Source organism: Ambystoma mexicanum, assembly GCF_040938575.1.
Source record: "Ambystoma mexicanum isolate Mex_15411 chromosome 12 unlocalized genomic scaffold, UKY_AmexF1_1 Mex_chr12_unloc.2, whole genome shotgun sequence".
NCBI lineage: Eukaryota > Metazoa > Chordata > Amphibia > Caudata > Ambystomatidae > Ambystoma > Ambystoma mexicanum.
The window spans coordinates 1,566,217-1,591,643 of NW_027182323.1; the positions used below are offsets into that span (position 1 = coordinate 1,566,217).

The 25,427-nt window shown below is 48.4% G+C and overlaps 6 non-coding genes across 6 annotated transcripts; 2 read left to right on the forward strand and 4 right to left on the reverse strand.

Moving 5' to 3' along the window:
• Positions 1–1,917: 1,917 nt before the first annotated feature.
• On the forward strand, positions 1,918–1,990 carry TRNAV-CAC (transfer RNA valine (anticodon CAC)). Its single transcript has one exon. It is a non-coding gene; the product is annotated as a tRNA-Val (tRNA).
• Positions 1,991–2,286: 296 nt separating this feature from the next.
• TRNAQ-UUG (transfer RNA glutamine (anticodon UUG)) lies at positions 2,287–2,358 on the reverse strand. Its single transcript has one exon. It is a non-coding gene; the product is annotated as a tRNA-Gln (tRNA).
• A 4,543-nt stretch (positions 2,359–6,901) lies between these two features.
• TRNAA-UGC (transfer RNA alanine (anticodon UGC)) lies at positions 6,902–6,973 on the reverse strand. Its single transcript has one exon. It is a non-coding gene; the product is annotated as a tRNA-Ala (tRNA).
• A 12,282-nt stretch (positions 6,974–19,255) lies between these two features.
• On the forward strand, positions 19,256–19,328 carry TRNAV-CAC (transfer RNA valine (anticodon CAC)). Its single transcript has one exon. It is a non-coding gene; the product is annotated as a tRNA-Val (tRNA).
• Positions 19,329–19,624: 296 nt separating this feature from the next.
• Positions 19,625–19,696, reverse strand: TRNAQ-UUG (transfer RNA glutamine (anticodon UUG)). Its single transcript has one exon. It is a non-coding gene; the product is annotated as a tRNA-Gln (tRNA).
• Positions 19,697–24,240: 4,544 nt separating this feature from the next.
• On the reverse strand, positions 24,241–24,312 carry TRNAA-UGC (transfer RNA alanine (anticodon UGC)). The gene has a single exon. It is a non-coding gene; the product is annotated as a tRNA-Ala (tRNA).
• Between the last annotated feature and the right edge of the window lie 1,115 nt (positions 24,313–25,427).

The window sequence follows — 25,427 nt, forward strand, 5'->3', positions numbered from 1 at the left end:
CCCATATTTATCTAATGGTGTCAACCGAGGAGAGCATCCGGCAGCTCAAACAACCCTCCCAGAACATTAGAGACTGGAAGAGGACAAACGCAGCCCTTCCAAGACTCAGTTCTTGTTCTATCCCTTAGCTCTGCCTGGGAGAGTTCACTTTACATATTGTTTCTGCGCCAATATATTCTACAGTTAAGTCCTGGGCTTCTTTGTGTTCCCAGACTGTCCCTTGCAAAGCATGTTGTATTCACTATCTAATCTGATGAACAAAATCTACAGCTACTGAAATGTATGGCACCTCTTTGCCTAAAGATGGTTTTAGGACAGTAGTTCAGGGACTGGTGTGATTAAGAGTGGACTGTATGAATTATCTTCTGTATTTCCACGCAAAGTCAAATCTGGCACCCCTAAGGCGGTCTAACATACTGAAGCCCTGCTTGTATATGCATTAAGGATGTTAGGTCAAATTTCTCCTGGTCACTGCGTCACAATGGGGGGCAAGCAACATGATAAATAAAGCTCTATATTGTTTTAAAAACTTTACAACTGTTCAGCCCAGTGTTTCTGTCTATTTGGATTAATTCATATTATATGTAATCAGGTCATCTAGAAGAAAAACGTTGATTCTCTATTAAAAACAAACATTAAAAAGTGGATCCTTTCCTTTTCTAAGGGGGCTTGTGCAGTGTGGAACGCATCTGAACCTGTGCTGTGCACTGTTACCGTGCACTCTGAATTCTCGTCCACCATGTTTTAAAAGACTTTTTGAGGAGTGCTCCTGCAGCTTGAATTGCAATTGGATGTTTTGGATTTATTAAGAAATTACTGTATTTGTGATTATTTAGTACGTGTATGTTGCAGTTCTCTATTTCTCTGGAAATTGCCCTCTGGTTCCTTTTGGGCGGGAAAAGTGTTCACAATACTAAATAACAATAATAAAGACAATTCCCTTGCATAAGATTGCTCAGGCCTGCTGTGGCCAGCACACAGCCATACTGCCCAGGCACCCTCTTGCAACCAACTCGTTAAAATGCCATTATCGGTCACAGGTTGATACATCTGTAGGGTTGGTCACAATATGCACAACCAGAAATACACTTCACACACGCATGCTCAAGCCCTCTAACGATATTCATTTTCTCTGAGATAAGTGATGACATTCAACCAATGGCGTTCCTGGGCTGCTGAGTTACTGGGGTGCCTTCTGGCTGCTCTGTGGTAATTGCATCGGCAGAGCCCCAAACCAACACATGGCAGAGGACACCTGGGAGACAGTCACACAGCTGTCTATTGAGTCTATGTGATGCTGGAAGCTCAAACAGGATGCATGTCTTTAAAGCACCGCATCCACGTGCTTCTCTCTGTCTTCCTCTGGCACGTGCACTGCTGTGCTATAGCCGCCATCCTGCGCCCCCTGTGTCATACTGGGCCCCCTATGTGTCGTCCTCTTTGGGTGTGTGATTCAAATTCATGTGGCTCTCTGGGCATTGCATTTTCCAGGGAAAACAATATCTCTTCTGTTGCTGATAAATCGTTCAGGTGTGTGGCGCATGGTATGAGGTGCATAGGTGGTGGTAGTGATCTAATACAGGGACACTCACCTGTGCCAGGTGCGGGCACAGGTGGTTGATGCAGCACTGGAGACAGATCCACGTTTACAAAGGATTTTGGATTGATTTGGGGCACTCAAAATGAAACAATACATTCCTTTAAAACTTCAAAAGATGGGGAGTGTCCATGGAGTAAGACATATATATTAACGGGATCTTGGTCGCAAGTTTAATCCAGTGTACAATGATCTGTCTGACTTCACTGGCATGGAAGGAGCCAGCTGGCTTAAATGTTACTGTGTTGATATGCCGTGCTTCAGCACCCCCTTCCATGCGCTATCATAATAATGGGAAAGAAAAGCACACGTACAGTTCCGTTTCCGTAGTGTAGTGGTTATCACGTTCGCCTCACACGCGAAAGGTCCCCGGTTCGAAACCGGGCGGAAACACTTTTAGCGAAAGCCTCTTTAATCCTCACTTTTCATCTTCCATAGTGAAGTCCATATGCACAACGTGATATGAACGAACACTATTTTAAAAACTATTTAGTAGCAAAATTAATACAGATTACATTTTTTATAGTGATAGTATGTAAAGAACACGGAACAAAATAAAGTCAGACGAAACTAAGACCGACTTTCGTTCATGATGTATTCGAATTGTAAATACTAGGAGCGGGAATGAATGAAATAAAGGGAAATAAAATTGAGATTCCGAAAAGCGTCTCATTTCAGTGAAAAATGTGAGGTTCCACCGAGATTTGAACTCGGATCGCTGGATTCAAAGTCCAGAGTGCTAACCATTACACCATGGAACCATACACTTAGTGTCACGGTACCCCTAATTTTTAGCTAAGCACAGGTGCCCTGAAATCTGCAGTACTACGAGATTTATGATAGCCTAATGCACCCTTTCCCGATATCAGTAATTCTTAATCATTGGGACTTTGTATTATACTTATGTCTTTGTAAAGAGCTTGTCACGGAGAATGAGTACCTCAGGGAGCACTGAGCAGAGGTTGAAACCCCTTAACATATGCACCTTACCATCTCACCTGCATGGGATTTCATGACTCTTTCTTGCCTTTGGACCACTCATAGAATACAGGCCTGGAAAATTATGTTAATTCCCCATTGCCGTCATGATGCCATTCTGGAAAATGACTTGAAATGGCTGTTGCATTGGGCTCTGTTCAGAAAAGACTCTTGGGTTTTCTCCTCAATTACCATATCTCCAAGTGAGATTAGGCAATTTAGTATCTAGCACAGTCTCTGAACATTTCGAATTTTACAGCTTGTGAAAGATTGATATGATTGTATGAGTGTGGATTATACACAACAGTATGATGTGTTGGCCTTACTACAATGAAATAGGAATAATGTAAGGAATAGTTGAAAAGACTCTTGCTGGGGTGGACTGGGTTGTTGGCTCTTCTGCCGAGTACACCAGGCTGCCCCAGTGCCCACCCATTGGTCTAGCACAAAGGCAATCTCACTAGAACCCATTGCTTGGTTCAAAACGGAGTGAAGATCCCAGGCACGTACCCCATATGTTTCAGTAAAGAGCCAGCCTCCCTTTGAACCATGCCTGCTGAGCCTCCTTAAAGCCCCACATCTTGTTCCAGTAGAGATTCAGCATTCTTGGGACACCCCCACCCCCTTGCCCAGCTGCCAAGTTTTCAGTCTATGTATGTGTGACATTTACATATTTGGAATGTACTTAACTGTTGGGGGGCCGCAGGTGGACACACTGCCGGCCTCTCACGTGCTGGGGGAGCCAGCACCTTGGTAGTTTGCCAGGATCACCCGAACTTACTATTGTTGCAGGCCGGGACCATGATGGCCCATGGGGACATGGGCTTGAGGTGCCGGGGCACTGTGGATGCCGGGAGCATCCTGGGTGGAGGGTGGCCTGGGCGGACCCAGGGCACCATGCTGATGCAGGAGGCCCAGACCAGCGAGACCTGCCGGACCGTGATCACATGGTGTGGGCCTGCAGGCCAGGGCTGGGGACTGGCAGCTGAAAATATTTAACTGTTTCCAAAATCCAGGTCTCACTCCTGCAACCTTCCTGAACCTCCCGCTCAGGACGAATTGTGTATCTCTGGTTTTGGGCTGTGGGGAGTGACATTATCTAATTCTTTTCACCAGCCGGGGCTGGAAACTGCAAACGGGGGCTGCTCTTTTTCCAGCCCTATGTGTCCACCTGCCGTGTTAGGCTAAACACGGGGCTAATTGCTCATGGTCATTTCCTCTGTAAAGAGGATGTTTCTCTGCTCGATCGTTGGTGTGACATCCATCGCTGACAAGACATAAACAAAATGGCCCCCGGGTCTCTGAAGTCACCTGGAAGGTGTGAAGAAGACCTTGCCCTTCCAATCGTGAGTCCCTCTCCCTCGGGACAGCCACCCCTTCCTGTCCTGCTGCCTTTCTCCACCTGGGTTACCTTTGCTTTGTGACCCTTGTGTTTGCCGCCCTGTGAATTGGAGTTGGAGGGGCCTTGGCCCTCCACCATGTTATTGCCTGGTGCCCTCATGCCCCCCTTTCAGGGTGGGTGTGCCATCTCTCTAACATATGACGTCGGGTGCTGCTATGCCCTCATCCCGAGCTTTAACCTGCTGTTGGCCTGGCATTTATCCTCGCCTGAAGCCCATAACAAATTAAGCCCAGGCATAATTATTTACAAAATATTAATATTCAACATGCAAGTCCACACAGACGATCAGTAGCGTACGTGCTTCAACACTTCTGTCCTCCAGCACCCAGCTCATTCTAATGCCATCAGCTCTCTTTTCAACATTGTACTACTTTTGACTGGCCGCAACGGCCAGAAGGGGTTGTCGCCCCTTCGCTGCCCCCATCCTCCTCCTCTTTGCTTCTTCTTTTTTTCTTTTAATAAAACCATGCTCTCTCAATCCGTCGTTAAAATTCAATAATATGTCTGAGCCCACCTGAGATAGGTCAACCCCATCTTTATCGTAGTATCCTGGTACACCCCAATTTATTAGGCCATCCCTAAACATTGAGAAACATGCTCCCCTGCAAAACTTTGTCATGTCCATATTCCATTTTTTCTGGCACTTCTCCACAGCCATGTGTGAATTTGCACCCCTCCATATTTATCTGGGCACGATTCTGGCCATATGAGTCCACAAGCGCCCCCTTCCTCGCTCAATGCCCAGAACGTGGCGCACATTTCCTTAAGCAGCTGCCTTCTTCCCAGCTGTGCCACATCGTTCCCCCCCAGATGGGTTATTATTGTCTCTGGGGGTCACTCTTCACCCAGTAGCGGCTCTCTGACCTCCACCCGGCAATCCATGTGGGACCTTGTCCCAGGAAGCTCTTCTTATTATGCCTCTGAAGATGTTAACACCTCCCATCAGCGTACTGGAACTCTCTACCGGGAGGTCCCCTGCGAAAGAGTGTTTCACCGGCAGCCCTGATATGACAAAGCCACTGTCACATTAGGGTGTCGATCACCAGAGTCATTTTGAAGCATGCAGACATGGATAGTGGGTGCAGTTAGAGTACCACGAGATCAGGCTTAGGTCAAGAGAGGGGTTTTACTGTTTTGGATTCTGTCAGGCCTCCCTACGCATCCTTCCCTCTCCCCACTCTCTGCAGACACAGGCACTCTATATATGACATTGGAAGACAAGGTACACATGTCATAGCAGCCTGGATTGGACACTGACTACATTCTTGTTTTGGGCCAATCTGCTGTAGAATGTTGCCTTTATAAAGGCAGGAAATGTGGTCCTCAGTTGATTCATCTTTGGATTCTCAGAAGAAGGAGAGGAAGGATTCATTGGAAATGTGTTGGGAATGGTTAGTTTATACCAAAGTTCTCTGCCATAGAGCTGAAGACAGAAGGCTTCAGGGCAGAGGCAAGCTCTACTCTCTAACCCACCCAAGGGCACATTTGGGGTGACCAGCTTGCGCAATCTAGCCAATCATTTTTGAAAAGTCTGCACTGTACCATTTGAGCACTTCGAGCGGACTCAACCTGTCTCAGCGCCCATGATCTCGTGGGACCACCAATTGAAACGGCTTGACACTGACTCGATCCAGAAAGAGCTCCAATAAGCCTGACTCGATGCTGCTGAGCCCCAATCACAATAGACATGCGCATTTGAAGAATCTTTGTCCCCCTTGTCTGCCTCGGCACCTCAGTAACTTTTAAGCCACCTTTCTTAGCCATTTAAAAGACATATCCTTGAACATTGAAATGTGCTGCTAAAATCATTGGCCAGCACCCCTGTCTTCACACTGAATGCCCCTTTATTCCCATAGTGTGTATTCTCTCCGTTTCCTTTAGAGAGGTGGGTCTTTATTGTTTTTAATTTGTTGTATGCACTGTACGTATTTCCTAAAGTTCCTGTTTTTGTAGAACCTTGGTTGGGCATTTATTCATGTTGGTACCACCATACTATTGGTGTTTGTGTGCAAATGTAACAGCTCAAACGCCTCAGAAAGAATTTAGACTGCCCTTTGCCACAGTTACCAAAAGAGGCATAGGGGGTATACCTGTCGGGTGTGTCGGCTTCCCCTTTATGACTGCGCTCATTGCTGGTTTAGTAGCAGTCTGGGGCTGAGTAGGTGTTTTGGACACTACTCACCCCTGTGCTCCTACAGAGCAATAGTCATTTCGTCACCCCGAATGTAAAATTTTCTGTTATGCCCCAGCAAGGTTTGTGCCATACAAAACACAATACATACATGCAATAAAACATGCCTGTGCTATGCTATAAGATCCTTGTGCACTGCCACAGTGAGGCGTTATGTATTGCCGTATGCTGAAATGAATGTACTACTGCTTGCAGACGGCGGCGAATCAAGTGCACAGTTTTACTTTGACTATGTACATGTTAAGAGCGTTGAAACAAAGTTTAAAAAAAACACATCAACGAATAGGTTATGATAATTTACAGCTATTTTTAAAGAAAACATTTAATGAATTCTATTTTTCCCTTTTAAAGAACTCCTTCGAGGCACTTCAGAGAAGTCACGTGGAATGTTTGCCTGCCCAATCCTGCCTGCTGCTGCTGCTTCCCATGATCACTTTGTTCTATGCTATCTATATTTGTCAGTCACCATCTCTCCAGGGGTTTTGTTTACTGTGAACCCCATTCGCGGTATTGCTGAGGCAGCTCCGGCTGTTTGTTGTCTAGACAGGGCCCCAGTCTGGTAATGTGAACTAGTCACAAGAAGGATAGTCTTGAAACGTGAGCGACGGAATATGTTCAATGTAGTGAGATGCGACATAAAATTATAGTCCTCTTTACCAGAAACCCAAAGAGGATGTAACAGTATATCCTTTAAATGTTGGCGTTCATGCGTACCCCAAAAAATATATGCACCTGGAGATGCCGGGGATTGAACCCGGGGCCTCATACATGCAAAGCATGCGCTCTACCACTGAGCTACATCCCCTCACGTAAAACACACCATCGTAATATCTGTGCCGTCCGACCCTCGGCCCAGTAATTCTGCAAATGAAATCTAGTTTGTAGAAAAGGTTCGGCAGTGAAATCGAAAGTGATAATCGATGCAGGACCGAGATTGTTTCTGCTATAGGGACTGCTGGTGGCTGTGCTACATCCCTTTACGATAACGTTCCACTAATGTTAGAGTCGGCACGGAGTTTTTTGTATGTGGGAACTGTTTTCATTCTCTATCTCTGTTCTACTTTGGGATGTTTCCTCTTTCGCCTCGCCACAGAAATCAGAAGGAATGTGTCAGGCTTTCGTTTGCCACCACATTCTCATCACCTGGTATAGAGCGAACTTCCCACAATCTTTCTTCTGTTTTATCTCTGTCCGCAGAATATCGATTTTCAGGGATTACAGCTGGCTTCACTAGCAGGAATATGTGTCACTGGTGTTGTGCCACAGAGGGCCGATCCAATAGCAAAGCACCACCACGTGACTGCTTGGCACCATGTGCTGCTGCTTTTAAACAAGCACTGGCAATGCCAACAGTTTGGACTTTTATCTAGGCCTGGGAAAGGCACTTGCCAGGCACCACCCTAGTGGTATTAACTGGCCACTGATGGTACCAGCAGCAAAATGGTGTGTGTACCTGGGTATCTAATAATAGTGCCGGCAAACGTCTAATACTTAAATCTTAAAACACAAGCCATCACAGTAGGCTTTGTCAATGCATGTTTTTATCAAGACTTCAGTGAAGGACACGCATGGTGCTTGTGAATGTAGACTTGGTTACGACATTTTAATTACACCGGTGGCACTTTACTCCTGCAATTAAGACATTAGCCCTCAGAAGACTGCTTTGAAAAAACACTGGCAGACATTTCGAGTGCAAAGCTAGATGGTAAGTCTTGATTAAAGTTAACTCAAAGAGTTCCCATAATTAGGAGTTTTGGGTCTGGAGGGGCAGGACTGGGTGGGAATGGCCACATGGCCATGGCAGTCAATGGGTGGGCAAATAACTAAACAACACTTACAAGCTTTGGTTCCCTCCTCAGATGCCTTTTTCCCCGATCTGGACTCTAATGCAATAGTTTCAGCATATAGGTGGGTGCCACCTAATAGCCCAAAGTAATAAAGGATCTAGGTGGCAACAGTGTCTGCCTCTCAGTGCTGGCACACTTAGGTGAGTGAGGGGAGGTGGCAGGCCCGTCTAGGGTCTGCCGCTGCCCACATCCTCTTCCTCTCTGTCCCATCCACCAAGTTATCTTTTTTTTATTTATTTTTTTACTTTTATTTATTTAGCTTGGCAGCACAGGAACAGGTGAGCTACATACAGGACAAGTATAATCAGAGCAATGCAGGTAATACAAACATATAAAGCAAATTCAAAACCAGTTTGTGCACATGTGGCAGACATCCAAGGTGGGTGTGGGGGCAGTGAGTGAACAATTCCGGAGGTTGTGCGGGAATAGCAGGGGGAGAGGACTGGAGATGTAGAGTCCGAGGCAGAATCAATGGGAGCCATGTATGAACGAAACCTTGACCAAACATCTCTGGGTCTTTAGTGGGTTGGCTGTTGTATAGCCCAGGATTCTTCGGTGTCCGATGCCCATGTGACCGCCCTGAGCCACTGTGCATGGGTGGGTGTGGTAGGCCGAAGCCAGCAGAGTAAAATAGAGCGTACAGCAAGTGGCATGCAAAGTCCAGCCAGGTTTTTGGAATCTCAGCGGAGCTCAGAAAAGTCATGGAAAAGACAACTCATTGGGGATAGGGTAATAGGGTGATCGAGGATAGCTGACATAGTAGCACATACTGCGCTCCAAAATTGAGTGAGACGGGGGCAGGACCAAATCATGTGGATATAGCCAGCGTTGTCGCAGCCACACCTGGGGCACCTTGGGGACAAGTCATTTGAAATGTGGTGTAGTCTGCTCGGGGTGTAGTGGTATCTGTGGTGCACCTTGAATTGGATCAATTTAAAGCGGGAGTTAAAGGATACCTGATGAATACATGCACACATTCGGGCCCATCGTTCATCTGTGATTTCGAGACCAAGGTCATCCCCCCAGGTATGTCTTAACTTGGTAAATGTAGGGGCCGATCTAGCCTGTACCAGGGTGTAGAGTCTGGAAACTTTGCCCCTCATGGGGGTGGGAGAGGTAAGCTCCGTAACTGCAGGTTCATCAGGTGGCAGCACTGGGAAACTGGGGTATTTGTGTTTAAGGATTTTCCGGAGGGGTGACTACTGAAGCCAAGCGATGGTCTCCGCTTCAAGGACAGTGGAAGATCTGGCCACTCTATGAAGTTACCCTGTTCGAAGAAGTCCCATAGTTGTTCATATCCAGGCTCTGCCCACCGGCGAACGATGACGGGAGGTACATGTGGGACCTCCGGGAGGAAGTTCCAAAGTGGAAAGTTACCATGAAAGGGGTGGGCGATGCCTAGTAATTACCATGTTTTAGATAGGGCCAGAGAAGTAGAGGCCGCCGGGTCAAGTGAGTCTAATACCCTCGGCATGGGCGTGATAACCAGGGAGCAAATATCACGATCGCTGATCGATAGCTTTTCGAGTCTGACATGAGGTGGGGGGTCCAATGTTTTAAACAAGTGTGAAGTGTATTGGAGTTGGGACACCAGCCAGTACTTAAGGAAGTCAGGAGCACCGAAGCCGCCAACCTCCATCGGGATGGTCAAGGTCTTGAGTTTAAGCCGGACCATGTCTGAGTGCCAAAGAAAGGTATTAAGGGTACGAGTCAGCACCCGGAAGAACCAGCCGCTCGGCCACTGGGGGATATTGGCGAACCTGTACAGAAGCTGGGGAAATACTACCATTTTTAGTATCCCTATCCTGCCGGCAAGTGAGATCGGGAGCCTACTCCAGCGACTTTTGTCGTAAGGCTAGTGAGGTATTTTTGGTAGTTCTCTTCAAAAACCTGTTCGAATCGGCGAGACACTACTATGCCCAGGTAGGTAAAGCTTGACTGGGCCCATGTGAATCGCTGGGTATCAGGAGGGGGGCGTGTGCAGGCAGTGAGCGGCAAAAGGGTAGATTTAGAGCAATTTACTTTGAGGCCAGAAACTTGTCCAAAAAGGATATCTTCCAATATCGGAGCCAAATTGGTGTCGGGGGAACGGATGAAGAGAAGGGCATCATCAGCATACAGGGATACTATGTCCGCGAAAGGTTCCATCTCTATGGCAAAGACCAGAGGAGAGAAGGGACAGCCCTGCCTAGTGCCCCTAGTTATTTGGAAAAGGGGGGAGCATCGGTCCTCAGTACGAACCCTGGCCACTGGGTTGGAGTACAGCAGCCCGACCCAGGAAAGGAAGCGGGGCAGAATTTGCATTTTTTAAGAACCCGCCAGAGATTCTCCCACGAGACAGAATCGAAGGCTTTTTGCATATCGAGTGCCACTGCTACTGCATGCAGATTTGGGTTAATCCTGCTTATAATGTTGAAGAGACGCCTCAGGTTCAGAGAGGTGGAGCGTCCCGGAATAAATCCCGCTTGATCGGGGTGAATGATATGCGGCATGTAGGGGGCAAGGCGTAGGGCTAGTAATTTGGCGTACCCGTTGATAAGCGAGAGTGGACTATAAGAGCAGCATTGAGTGGGGGGTTTACCGGGCTTCAGCAAAACGGTTATTGTGGCTTCACAGAGCGAAGGGGGAAACAGACCTACCTCCACTGATTCCTCCCAGAGGGCCATTAGGCGAGGGAGTAGGAGTGATTTGAAGTGTTAATAGAATTCAACGGGAATGCCATCTGAGCCTGGGGATTTCCCTGATGAGAGTGAGTCTATGGCATCCAAGAATTCCCCGGTGGTGAATGGATTCTCGAGACATCCAATGGTCTCAGGGGAGAGGATCGAGAGGGGAAGCTTATCTAGGGAAGACTAGATCTCCCCTGTCGGGACATTGTCTGCATTGGCATATAGGGATTCGTAGAAAGAGAGGAATTCAGAGTTAATATCTTGCAGGGACGTGGCTAGGGTACCATCGGGTCTCTCCACTCCAGGGATGGGAGGGGCACCAAATTCTCGGTGGAGAAGCCTGGCCAGAAGATGGCCTGGGCGTTGACACTCGCCGTATTTCCTCGCAAGTCCCGGGCTGTCCAGGAACCTCAGTTCGCGGTCCGCAAGAAAACGGAATGTGTCAAGTTCCGTACCGATTGATGCCAGGAGTTCCGGAGTTTGGTGTAGCGAGCATTGAGCTTCCAGTGCGGACAGCATGGCTTTGCTTTCAGCAATATTTCTGTGAATTGTTTTAAGGATGCTGTTCTCCTTAGACAGGGCAATACCTCTTATATAAGCTTTGAAAGATTCCCAGAGGGTGGCCTGTGAGGACACTGTGTTGGTGTTAATTTCGAAGAACTCCTCAATGGCGGTCTCCAGCTCTGAGCTGAAGACGGGGTCGAGGAGAGAGTGAGGTTTCATTATCCAGTGTCTGCTGCGGTCACGATCTGGGCCCCAACAAAGGGTAATAGTCACCGGTGAATGAACAGAGAGGGTTCTGGGAAGGATCGATAGGTGAGATATGTTCCTTATAAGTATGTCACACACTAGCCATCTATCGATTCAGGAATATGAGTCATGCACCGAAGAGTAGAAGGAGTAGGAGCGGGAGTCGGGATAGAGAAGCCTCCATGCGTCCACCAGGGAAAGACTGGGGAGAGATGACAGTGTAGTGTAGGCTGCTTTGGAAAGTCGGCGAGGTCTGGAGCCGTATCTGTCAAGGTCTACGTCAAATATCGTATTAAAATCACCTCCCCAGAGGATTATTGTTAGCAGGAAGCTGTCAAGGAGAGACGTGAGATGTGAATAGAACTCCAGGTCGTCGATATTGGATCCATAGATGTTTAATAGGACCACCTCCTTATTCTGCAGACTACCATGGACTAACACATATCTGCCCAGGGGGTCGATCTGTGTAGATATGGGGTTAAATTTAAGGCTCCTGTGAATTAGAGTCATAACTCCCCGGCTTTGGGTAGAATAATTAGTAAAGTACCTCTGAGGGCCCCACATTTTGGCAAATCTTTCACAATACTCGGTGTAGGCGTGCGTTTCTTGTAAAAACAGTATTTTGACCCAATGGCGTTTGGCCTGAAGCTGTAGTTGTTTCATCTTCTTATAGTTTCCCAGCCCCCGCACATTCCAACTCATGAATGTCAAGTTATCCTCAGTTGACAGTCCAGAGGTGGTCATTAGAAGTGACGGATTAACGGGGTGGTGCTCCCCATGATCGGTGCACCATTTGATCAGCCTTGCAATAATAACTGAACAATATTGCCCCATACTCTACCTCCCCTGTGGATACCAAGCCTTTTTTAACATAAAACCCAACAACGCCCACCCCCTCCGACGTCCCGCCCCCAAACAAACAGAGGAATGACAACCCCATGCCCAAACAACCAAATCCAAACCAATGGCATCAACGCCGGGGGGCCTGTGAGCTGGCCTGGCGGCGGTGCTCCGGACCGGAAGGCAATTTAAGGATAAGCATGGTGCCTAGTGATGACATCTTGTGCCACCCGGGTAGGACTCCACCTGGGTGGAAAGGGCATGATCGCAAAATATAGAAACAATTTTCTCACGTATGGGGGAAGTAGCCCCCTAATCAATCAACTAGACCAGGAAGGTGACTGAATTTAACAGCAACTAATAGAGTAAACTAGCAACAGTGGATGAGCGCTGCGGAGAGAAATTGAACCAGAGAGGCGTTCAGTGATAACTACGAGAGTCTCCCATGGGATTATGAGGCCAGCCCTAAGGACCAGAACATACATGTCATAGACCGAAAAACTCGAGTAGGCGGAAGACAGCCCCTTCTCACGCTCATCCACCGGGTAGACATTTCTGTACCAAGTCGGAGTCCCAAATCATGAACAATCAGCCAATAAACATAACATTGACAATGTGTGTTTCAAAAGGGGGTCAGCCGGGGAAATGTTCATCGATAAATCTGGAGGCCTCCTCAGGGATTGTGAAGAAGTAGACCTGGTTGGAATGTTCAATGCTCAATTTAGCGGGGTATAACATGGAGTATTTGACCTGCAGGTCTCGAAGCCTCCTCTTTACTGCCAGGAAGGTTTTGCGTTCACGTTGGACTGCCACCGAGAAATCAGGATATAGATGGATCCTGGCAGCGCCCAGAATGAGTTCACCCTTGGCTCTAGCCGGCCTGAGCAGGGCGTCACGGTCACAGAAGTTTAGAACTCTACCTATAATGGGTCGTAGTGGTGCACCCGGTCTGGGCTTTGCAGTGAGGGCACGGTGGGCTCTCTCGATCGCGAACTATGGGGAGAGTTTTGGAGTCTAACAATTTTAGTAGAGTGCACTCTAAGTAATCCTCCATGGGTACCTTTATGCCATCTTCGGGTACTCCGATAATGCGGAGGTTGTTACGTCTCCAGCGTGATTCGAGGTCCTCGTTCTTTTTCTCAACCTCGGCGACACGGCCAGAAAGTGTGGAGACCTCCGCCCTTAGAGAGCTCAAGTTATCCTTGGTGGTACTCACTCGTGTCTCGATCTCGGCAACCCGGCCGTCGGTCCTCTCCATATGAGCCTTGATAGAGGATATAGTGCCATTCATGTCGTCAAGCTCTCTGTGGAGCGTGGTGAACACCTCCCGGATGTATTCCATCATTTTTTGAGCGTCTGCCGGGTCCGAGGTCGAGGGGTTAGATGGTTCCTACCCGGACACCTCCCCCACCGGCCCCAACGGGGTTTTTGTGAAAATGTTAATTGAGCATTGCTTCTTTCCAGCTCCCTTGGTCATGGCACCAGGCGGAGGGTGGGCCCGAAGGCCTGGGCGGGCGGCAGGAGTGTCGAGGCAGGTCGGGAGGCAGAGGGCAGGACACAGAGGATGGTCGGACAGGCTATTCAGAGCATTCGGGCGCCCAGAGGACGACAGGGTTGAAGTGGAAAGTAGTGCTGTAATAGGATGTGGAGTCTCTGGTCACCACTGCCCGCCAGTTCGCAGGTCCGGGGGGGATCTCCCTGGCCGGCAGTGGTATGAGGGCACTGAGTGGTCAGTGAGTGGATCCCCTGGTGTCGACCGCCCCGAAGATCACGGGTGAAGGCCAAGAACCGGAGATCAGTGTGCCGTGACAGGGGTGGAAGTAGGAGCAGCTATGGGCACTGATGTGGTTGAGCAAACTGGGGAGTCCACTTCCTGTGTCGGAGGAGAGGTCCGCCAAGGCTCCCAGCAAGGCAGTGGTGGACCACAGAGGGGTTAGCAGGACGCCCACGGCCAGGCAGCGAGGAGACAGTCACTGCAGTGGTCTTCGATCCCAGTATATCCAAGTAAAGCAGAGGGTCCAGTCACTGCGCGCCGCGGTAGGGGGGACCAGCCTGGTGCACCACTAACCATGGTCTGTGTGGTGTCCCAACTGATATATGTGGCGCAATGAGCGGGAGGTGTATCACCACGGCGAATACCCCATGCAGGCACTACGGTGGAGAGCAGTAGGATCCACACCAAGAGAAGAGGTCCCAATCCAAGGGCCAGCAGCGGGCAGCGTGTGCCAACACCTAAGTGGTGCACGGGTTAATAGATGACGGCGCCCGAGGAGTCTGTGTCCCCCCCGACAGGGCCCACCAGGTCGCGTTAGGAGCGGGGGCCCTGTGCGTCTGGCAGGGTAGCAGGGCAGCGGAGCGTGACGACAGCCACAGTGGGTCCCGGCACAGAAGGTCCAGGTTCCGGTCGTGAGTCCAGGGAGGGAGGCGACGCGTGCCAGCACCGGCAGCACTACAGTGCGGATGGGCAGAGTGTCTGGTGGGACCCGAAGGGACTCACCGCAGTAGCCAGGAGCGGGAGCGTCCCGCAATCCGGTCCCAGAACAGGAAGCCTCCTCTCCGGATCCACAAGAGGCACTGATAGGCAGCACGCCGCCCTGGGAGAGGCGGCGGAGCAACAGCTCTACATTTGGGGTTGCACCCCGGGGTCCAGTCAGGGGGCTGGTGTCTGCGCACAGGCCGCAACGGTTCCTCGAGGAGTGGGGAGAAGGTGACGCCGCACCGCACAGTGCCCCTCCCCCCAGTAGGCCCCGGATCCTCAGAGTCAAGCCAAATGACTCTGGAGCAGAGGAGCGGGGCAGAACGGCGCCAGCTCCCGGCCCAATTTCAAAGCACTGGATCTCTGCGATAGGGTTGATTCAGGACGCGGGGTTCGAGCAGCACACGCCCGGGTCCTGCAGCAATTTAATAGGGTGGCTGGCCCAGGTTTTAATAGGGCACCAAAGGAGGATTCAAACAGGAAGGCGCCCCACGAAGCGGAGTTCACAATCAGGCGGCCATCTTCTATGAGAGCTACAGCGCCCCCCTCCCCAACCAAGTTATCTGAGTTGTGATGTGATAGAGATGCACAGAGGGATACAGAGAAAAAAAAGATTTCAGTACAGGGAGACAGGATTCAGAATGAGAAGGCAAAAGAGTGGGGACATAATTGAAGAATGCATGAGGAAATAAAGTGGACTGAACTGGAAAACAAAAGGGATTTATACTGAATGGTAAGTGTTATTACTTGGCTAGACTAGCTAATTTGGTTGCATCCTGCCTGAAGCTATTTTCTGACATGGCATTGCATTTTTACTGGCATCAAGGGTAAATTAAAGCCAGTATGATGAGCGTTCCTATATCGCTATACTGGCATATATGGGTGCAGCCAGTCGTGACATGTTTTCTTATTGTGGCATGGCATTTTTACTGACAACGTCAGCAGGACTATGTTCTTATGTATGGATACTGGCATATAAGGGCAAACCACATCAAGGATAGTGGCCCATCACAGCCTCTGAGCGACTAGATCTCATTGCAGTACACTTGCTGTGGAAGCAGACACATGCATGTATGTACGCATGTACAAATGCGTAGACTGTGGCTAGTGTCTGCACTTTGCACAACCACATACACACTCTAATTTCACTTTCTTCTATCATTGGGCTTTGGTAGCTCTGCACTAGTGGTGGAGTTATGAGCTATTAATCCGCGGATTTATGTGCCTCTATTGCTCTTCTTAGGTACTCCTCCACTTATCGATGCTCCATGGAATGTGTCCCTGTTGAGTCTAGCATGATCTCTAGATTAAAAACTGTTACATAGTACCCACTGAACCCTTGCTTTTCAGCTCTTTTGTCTCATCACAAGTATAATCATCCAACCGATTCTTGAGGCCCTGCTTCGCTGTAGCTGTTCCAGGAGACACCTGGTCCTTTGCAAAAGAATAGTGCGAAAACCGTACAGAAACATCTGACCTCTTGAAGACTGGTGTGCACCTTACTTCCTCCCACTTTCCGGCAGGAGATTTATTTATTGATTACGGTAGCGCCACCCACGCTGCAGCATCGCGCTCTCCCTCTGTAAGGCGGCAGAGGTCCCTTAGCATCTACTCTCTTCTTGGGGCACATTTCTTCTGACCGGCGGCGGATGCCGCCTCTTCTGCATTTTACTTTTGCAGCGGATGCTGCTTCATGCGTGTTCTGGTTTGGAGCTGCTATCGCGGAGCTGGGCACTTTCTCCCTCGGCGGGAGCAGGCAAAACACTTGATGGCCGATGCCTCAGTGCTGCAGGCTGACCCGCACTCCGGCTGCACAAGCACCCTCTTCACACACGGCTGCGGCCAGGGAGGGTCTGCCGGTGGGTCACTGGGCATTCACTCTCTCCTTTTCTTGTGGCAGTGGGTGCTGCTTCCTTTTCTTTCTCCTGCGGGCAACAGATTGTGCTGCAGGGGTCCGTCTTCCTCGTCGCCATTGGTGGGGGGCGACAGTGGACACACGGCCAGCATCACAAGTGCTGGGGGTGCCAGCATCTTGGTAGATTGCCGGGATCACCCAGACTTTCTGTTGTTGCAGGACAGGATCCCAATGGCCCATGGGGACATGGGCCTGGGCGCACTGTGGATGCCGGGAGCATCCTGGATGGAGGGTGGCCTGGGTGGACCCAGGGCACCATGCTGAACTGGGGGGCCCCTATGGGACTCCCGAGAATGGGAACTTACCACCGTTGCTGGCACCCGTAATATCCCGGTAACACACGGATTTCAGGCACCGGTAATGGTAAGGTGAGTTTGCTGGTAGCCGGCCGGTGGCTCAGGCGGGTTACCGGCCAACTCATAATGAGGCCCAATGTCTTTTGGACTGACATACTCCTGCCCGTATTGGAAGTGAAAGAGCTTGAGGGACTGGTTAATCTTCTTTATGGCCAAAGCTGTCTGAACTGGTCAGGGTGCGGAGTAACAGCTCTCCTCTAGCCCTACACCAGCTTAGGTTTCCTAGGAGTCAGCCGTTAGTAAAACTCTATGTATGGAGCCACTGGTGATGATGGTTGACCAGCTGGGATTCTTCATGAAGCAGTGTGTGCAAGATGCCCATATTTATCTAATGGTGTCAACCGAGGAGAGCATCCGGCAGCTCAAACAACCCTCCCAGAACATTAGAGACTGGAAGAGGACAAACGCAGCCCTTCCAAGACTCAGTTCTTGTTCTATCCCTTAGCTCTGCCTGGGAGAGTTCACTTTACATATTGTTTCTGCGCCAATATATTCTACAGTTAAGTCCTGGGCTTCTTTGTGTTCCCAGACTGTCCCTTGCAAAGCATGTTGTATTCACTATCTAATCTGATGAACAAAATCTACAGCTACTGAAATGTATGTCACCTCTTTGCCTAAAGATGGTTTTAGGACAGTAGTTCAGGGACTGGTGTGATTAAGAGTGGACTGTATGAATTATCTTCTGTATTTCCACGCAAAGTCAAATCTGGCACCCCTAAGGCGGTCTAACATACTGAAGCCCTGCTTGTATATGCATTAAGGATGTTAGGTCAAATTTCTCCTGGTCACTGCGTCACAATGGGGGGCAAGCAACATGATAAATAAAGCTCTATATTGTTTTAAAAACTTTACAACTGTTCAGCCCAGTGTTTCTGTCTATTTGGATTAATTCATATTATATGTAATCAGGTCATCTAGAAGAAAAACGTTGATTCTCTATTAAAAACAAACATTAAAAAGTGGATCCTTTCCTTTTCTAAGGGGGCTTGTGCAGTGTGGAACGCATCTGAACCTGTGCTGTGCACTGTTACCGTGCACTCTGAATTCTCGTCCACCATGTTTTAAAAGACTTTTTGAGGAGTGCTCCTGCAGCTTGAATTGCAATTGGATGTTTTGGATTTATTAAGAAATTACTGTATTTGTGATTATTTAGTACGTGTATGTTGCAGTTCTCTATTTCTCTGGAAATTGCCCTCTGGTTCCTTTTGGGCGGGAAAAGTGTTCACAATACTAAATAACAATAATAAAGACAATTCCCTTGCATAAGATTGCTCAGGCCTGCTGTGGCCAGCACACAGCCATACTGCCCAGGCACCCTCTTGCAACCAACTCGTTAAAATGCCATTATCGGTCACAGGTTGATACATCTGTAGGGTTGGTCACAATATGCACAACCAGAAATACACTTCACACACGCATGCTCAAGCCCTCTAACGATATTCATTTTCTCTGAGATAAGTGATGACATTCAACCAATGGCGTTCCTGGGCTGCTGAGTTACTGGGGTGCCTTCTGGCTGCTCTGTGGTAATTGCATCGGCAGAGCCCCAAACCAACACATGGCAGAGGACACCTGGGAGACAGTCACACAGCTGTCTATTGAGTCTATGTGATGCTGGAAGCTCAAACAGGATGCATGTCTTTAAAGCACCGCATCCACGTGCTTCTCTCTGTCTTCCTCTGGCACGTGCACTGCTGTGCTATAGCCGCCATCCTGCGCCCCCTGTGTCATACTGGGCCCCCTATGTGTCGTCCTCTTTGGGTGTGTGATTCAAATTCATGTGGCTCTCTGGGCATTGCATTTTCCAGGGAAAACAATATCTCTTCTGTTGCTGATAAATCGTTCAGGTGTGTGGCGCATGGTATGAGGTGCAGAGGTGGTGGTAGTGATCTAATACAGGGACACTCACCTGTGCCAGGTGCGGGCACAGGTGGTTGATGCAGCACTGGAGACAGATCCACGTTTACAAAGGATTTTGGATTGATTTGGGGCACTCAAAATGAAACAATACATTCCTTTAAAACTTCAAAAGATGGGGAGTGTCCATGGAGTAAGACATATATATTAACGGGATCTTGGTCGCAAGTTTAATCCAGTGTACAATGATCTGTCTGACTTCACTGGCATGGAAGGAGCCAGCTGGCTTAAATGTTACTGTGTTGATATGCCGTGCTTCAGCACCCCCTTCCATGCGCTATCATAATAATGGGAAAGAAAAGCACACGTACAGTTCCGTTTCCGTAGTGTAGTGGTTATCACGTTCGCCTCACACGCGAAAGGTCCCCGGTTCGAAACCGGGCGGAAACACTTTTAGCGAAAGCCTCTTTAATCCTCACTTTTCATCTTCCATAGTGAAGTCCATATGCACAACGTGATATGAACGAACACTATTTTAAAAACTATTTAGTAGCAAAATTAATACAGATTACATTTTTTATAGTGATAGTATGTAAAGAACACGGAACAAAATAAAGTCAGACGAAACTAAGACCGACTTTCGTTCATGATGTATTCGAATTGTAAATACTAGGAGCGGGAATGAATGAAATAAAGGGAAATAAAATTGAGATTCCGAAAAGCGTCTCATTTCAGTGAAAAATGTGAGGTTCCACCGAGATTTGAACTCGGATCGCTGGATTCAAAGTCCAGAGTGCTAACCATTACACCATGGAACCATACACTTAGTGTCACGGTACCCCTAATTTTTAGCTAAGCACAGGTGCCCTGAAATCTGCAGTACTACGAGATTTATGATAGCCTAATGCACCCTTTCCCGATATCAGTAATTCTTAATCATTGGGACTTTGTATTATACTTATGTCTTTGTAAAGAGCTTGTCACGGAGAATGAGTACCTCAGGGAGCACTGAGCAGAGGTTGAAACCCCTTAACATATGCACCTTACCATCTCACCTGCATGGGATTTCATGACTCTTTCTTGCCTTTGGACCACTCATAGAATACAGGCCTGGAAAATTATGTTAATTCCCCATTGCCGTCATGATGCCATTCTGGAAAATGACTTGAAATGGCTGTTGCATTGGGCTCTGTTCAGAAAAGACTCTTGGGTTTTCTCCTCAATTACCATATCTCCAAGTGAGATTAGGCAATTTAGTATCTAGCACAGTCTCTGAACATTTCGAATTTTACAGCTTGTGAAAGATTGATATGATTGTATGAGTGTGGATTATACACAACAGTATGATGTGTTGGCCTTACTACAATGAAATAGGAATAATGTAAGGAATAGTTGAAAAGACTCTTGCTGGGGTGGACTGGGTTGTTGGCTCTTCTGCCGAGTACACCAGGCTGCCCCAGTGCCCACCCATTGGTCTAGCACAAAGGCAATCTCACTAGAACCCATTGCTTGGTTCAAAACGGAGTGAAGATCCCAGGCACGTACCCCATATGTTTCAGTAAAGAGCCAGCCTCCCTTTGAACCATGCCTGCTGAGCCTCCTTAAAGCCCCACATCTTGTTCCAGTAGAGATTCAGCATTCTTGGGACACCCCCACCCCCTTGCCCAGCTGCCAAGTTTTCAGTCTATGTATGTGTGACATTTACATATTTGGAATGTACTTAACTGTTGGGGGGCCGCAGGTGGACACACTGCCGGCCTCTCACGTGCTGGGGGAGCCAGCACCTTGGTAGTTTGCCAGGATCACCCGAACTTACTATTGTTGCAGGCCGGGACCATGATGGCCCATGGGGACATGGGCTTGAGGTGCCGGGGGCACTGTGGATGCCGGGAGCATCCTGGGTGGAGGGTGGCCTGGGCGGACCCAGGGCACCATGCTGATGCAGGAGGCCCAGACCAGCGAGACCTGCCGGACCGTGATCACATGGTGTGGGCCTGCAGGCCAGGGCTGGGGACTGGCAGCTGAAAATATTTAACTGTTTCCAAAATCCAGGTCTCACTCCTGCAACCTTCCTGAACCTCCCGCTCAGGACGAATTGTGTATCTCTGGTTTTGGGCTGTGGGGAGTGACATTATCTAATTCTTTTCACCAGCCGGGGCTGGAAACTGCAAACGGGGGCTGCTCTTTTTCCAGCCCTATGTGTCCACCTGCCGTGTTAGGCTAAACACGGGGCTAATTGCTCATGGTCATTTCCTCTGTAAAGAGGATGTTTCTCTGCTCGATCGTTGGTGTGACATCCATCGCTGACAAGACATAAACAAAATGGCCCCCGGGTCTCTGAAGTCACCTGGAAGGTGTGAAGAAGACCTTGCCCTTCCAATCGTGAGTCCCTCTCCCTCGGGACAGCCACCCCTTCCTGTCCTGCTGCCTTTCTCCACCTGGGTTACCTTTGCTTTGTGACCCTTGTGTTTGCCGCCCTGTGAATTGGAGTTGGAGGGGCCTTGGCCCTCCACCATGTTATTGCCTGGTGCCCTCATGCCCCCCTTTCAGGGTGGGTGTGCCATCTCTCTAACATATGACGTCGGGTGCTGCTATGCCCTCATCCCGAGCTTTAACCTGCTGTTGGCCTGGCATTTATCCTCGCCTGAAGCCCATAACAAATTAAGCCCAGGCATAATTATTTACAAAATATTAATATTCAACATGCAAGTCCACACAGACGATCAGTAGCGTACGTGCTTCAACACTTCTGTCCTCCAGCACCCAGCTCATTCTAATGCCATCAGCTCTCTTTTCAACATTGTACTACTTTTGACTGGCCGCAACGGCCAGAAGGGGTTGTCGCCCCTTCGCTGCCCCCATCCTCCTCCTCTTTGCTTCTTCTTTTTTTCTTTTAATAAAACCATGCTCTCTCAATCCGTCGTTAAAATTCAATAATATGTCTGAGCCCACCTGAGATAGGTCAACCCCATCTTTATCGTAGTATCCTGGTACACCCCAATTTATTAGGCCATCCCTAAACATTGAGAAACATGCTCCCCTGCAAAACTTTGTCATGTCCATATTCCATTTTTTCTGGCACTTCTCCACAGCCATGTGTGAATTTGCACCCCTCCATATTTATCTGGGCACGATTCTGGCCATATGAGTCCACAAGCGCCCTCTTCCTCGCTCAATGCCCAGAACGTGGCGCACATTTCCTTAAGCAGCTGCCTTCTTCCCAGCTGTGCCACATCGTTCCCCCCCAGATGGGTTATTATTGTCTCTGGGGGTCACTCTTCACCCAGTAGCGGCTCTCTGACCTCCACCCGGCAATCCATGTGGGACCTTGTCCCAGGAAGCTCTTCTTATTATGCCTCTGAAGATGTTAACACCTCCCATCAGCGTACTGGAACTCTCTACCGGGAGGTCCCCTGCGAAAGAGTGTTTCACCGGCAGCCCTGATATGACAAAGCCACTGTCACATTAGGGTGTCGATCACCAGAGTCATTTTGAAGCATGCAGACATGGATAGTGGGTGCAGTTAGAGTACCACGAGATCAGGCTTAGGTCAAGAGAGGGGTTTTACTGTTTTGGATTCTGTCAGGCCTCCCTACGCATCCTTCCCTCTCCCCACTCTCTGCAGACACAGGCACTCTATATATGACATTGGAAGACAAGGTACACATGTCATAGCAGCCTGGATTGGACACTGACTACATTCTTGTTTTGGGCCAATCTGCTGTAGAATGTTGCCTTTATAAAGGCAGGAAATGTGGTCCTCAGTTGATTCATCTTTGGATTCTCAGAAGAAGGAGAGGAAGGATTCATTGGAAATGTGTTGGGAATGGTTAGTTTATACCAAAGTTCTCTGCCATAGAGCTGAAGACAGAAGGCTTCAGGGCAGAGGCAAGCTCTACTATCTAACCCACCCAAGGGCACATTTGGGGTGACCAGCTTGCGCAATCTAGCCAATCATTTTTGAAAAGTCTGCACTGTACCATTTGAGCACTTCGAGCGGACTCAACCTGTCTCAGCGCCCATGATCTCGTGGGACCACCAATTGAAACGGCTTGACACTGACTCGATCCAGAAAGAGCTCCAATAAGCCTGACTCGATGCTGCTGAGCCCCAATCACAATAGACATGCGCATTTGAAGAATCTTTGTCCCCCTTGTCTGCCTCGGCACCTCAGTAACTTTTAAGCCACCTTTCTTAGCCATTTAAAAGACATATCCTTGAACATTGAAATGTGCTGCTAAAATCATTGGCCAGCACCCCTGTCTTCACACTGAATGCCCCTTTATTCCCATAGTGTGTATTCTCTCCGTTTCCTTTAGAGAGGTGGGTCTTTATTGTTTTTAATTTGTTGTATGCACTGTACGTATTTCCTAAAGTTCCTGTTTTTGTAGAACCTTGGTTGGGCATTTATTCATGTTGGTACCACCATACTATTGGTGTTTGTGTGCAAATGTAACAGCTCAAACGCCTCAGAAAGAATTTAGACTGCCCTTTGCCACAGTTACCAAAAGAGGCATAGGGGGTATACCTGTCGGGTGTGTCGGCTTCCCCTTTATGACTGCGCTCATTGCTGGTTTAGTAGCAGTCTGGGGCTGAGTAGGTGTTTTGGACACTACTCACCCCTGTGCTCCTACAGAGCAATAGTCATTTCGTCACCCCGAATGTAAAATTTTCTGTTATGCCCCAGCAAGGTTTGTGCCATACAAAACACAATACATACATGCAATAAAACATGCCTGTGCTATGCTATAAGATCCTTGTGCACTGCCACAGTGAGGCGTTATGTATTGCCGTATGCTGAAATGAATGTACTACTGCTTGCAGACGGCGGCGAATCAAGTGCACAGTTTTACTTTGACTATGTACATGTTAAGAGCGTTGAAACAAAGTTTAAAAAAAACACATCAACGAATAGGTTATGATAATTTACAGCTATTTTTAAAGAAAACATTTAATGAATTCTATTTTTCCCTTTTAAAGAACTCCTTCGAGGCACTTCAGAGAAGTCACGTGGAATGTTTGCCTGCCCAATCCTGCCTGCTGCTGCTGCTTCCCATGATCACTTTGTTCTATGCTATCTATATTTGTCAGTCACCATCTCTCCAGGGGTTTTGTTTACTGTGAACCCCATTCGCGGTATTGCTGAGGCAGCTCCGGCTGTTTGTTGTCTAGACAGGGCCCCAGTCTGGTAATGTGAACTAGTCACAAGAAGGATAGTCTTGAAACGTGAGCGACGGAATATGTTCAATGTAGTGAGATGCGACATAAAATTATAGTCCTCTTTACCAGAAACCCAAAGAGGATGTAACAGTATATCCTTTAAATGTTGGCGTTCATGCGTACCCCAAAAAATATATGCACCTGGAGATGCCGGGGATTGAACCCGGGGCCTCATACATGCAAAGCATGCGCTCTACCACTGAGCTACATCCCCTCACCTAAAACACACCATCGTAATATCTGTGCCGTCCGACCCTCGGCCCAGTAATTCTGCAAATGAAATCTAGTTTGTAGAAAAGGTTCGGCAGTGAAATCGAAAGTGATAATCGATGCAGGACCGAGATTGTTTCTGCTATAGGGACTGCTGGTGGCTGTGCTACATCCCTTTACGATAACGTTCCACTAATGTTAGAGTCGGCACGGAGTTTTTTGTATGTGGGAACTGTTTTCATTCTCTATCTCTGTTCTACTTTGGGATGTTTCCTCTTTCGCCTCGCCACAGAAATCAGAAGGAATGTGTCAGGCTTTCGTTTGCCACCACATTCTCATCACCTGGTATAGAGCGAACTTCCCACAATCTTTCTTCTGTTTTATCTCTGTCCGCAGAATATCGATTTTCAGGGATTACAGCTGGCTTCACTAGCAGGAATATGTGTCACTGGTGTTGTGCCACAGAGGGCCGATCCAATAGCAAAGCACCACCACGTGACTGCTTGGCACCATGTGCTGCTGCTTTTAAACAAGCACTGGCAATGCCAACAGTTTGGACTTTTATCTAGGCCTGGGAAAGGCACTTGCCAGGCACCACCCTAGTGGTATTAACTGGCCACTGATGGTACCAGCAGCAAAATGGTGTGTGTACCTGGGTATCTAATAATAGTGCCGGCAAACGTCTAATACTTAAATCTTAAAACACAAGCCATCACAGTAGGCTTTGTCAATGCATGTTTTTATCAAGACTTCAGTGAAGGACACGCATGGTGCTTGTGAATGTAGACTTGGTTACGACATTTTAATTACACCGGTGGCACTTTACTCCTGCAATTAAGACATTAGCCCTCAGAAGACTGCTTTGAAAAAACACTGGCAGACATTTCGAGTGCAAAGCTAGATGGTAAGTCTTGATTAAAGTTAACTCAAAGAGTTCCCATAATTAGGAGTTTTGGGTCTGGAGGGGCAGGACTGGGTGGGAATGGCCACATGGCCATGGCAGTCAATGGGTGGGCAAATAACTAAACAACACTTACAAGCTTTGGTTCCCTCCTCAGATGCCTTTTTCCCCGATCTGGACTCTAATGCAATAGTTTCAGCATATAGGTGGGTGCCACC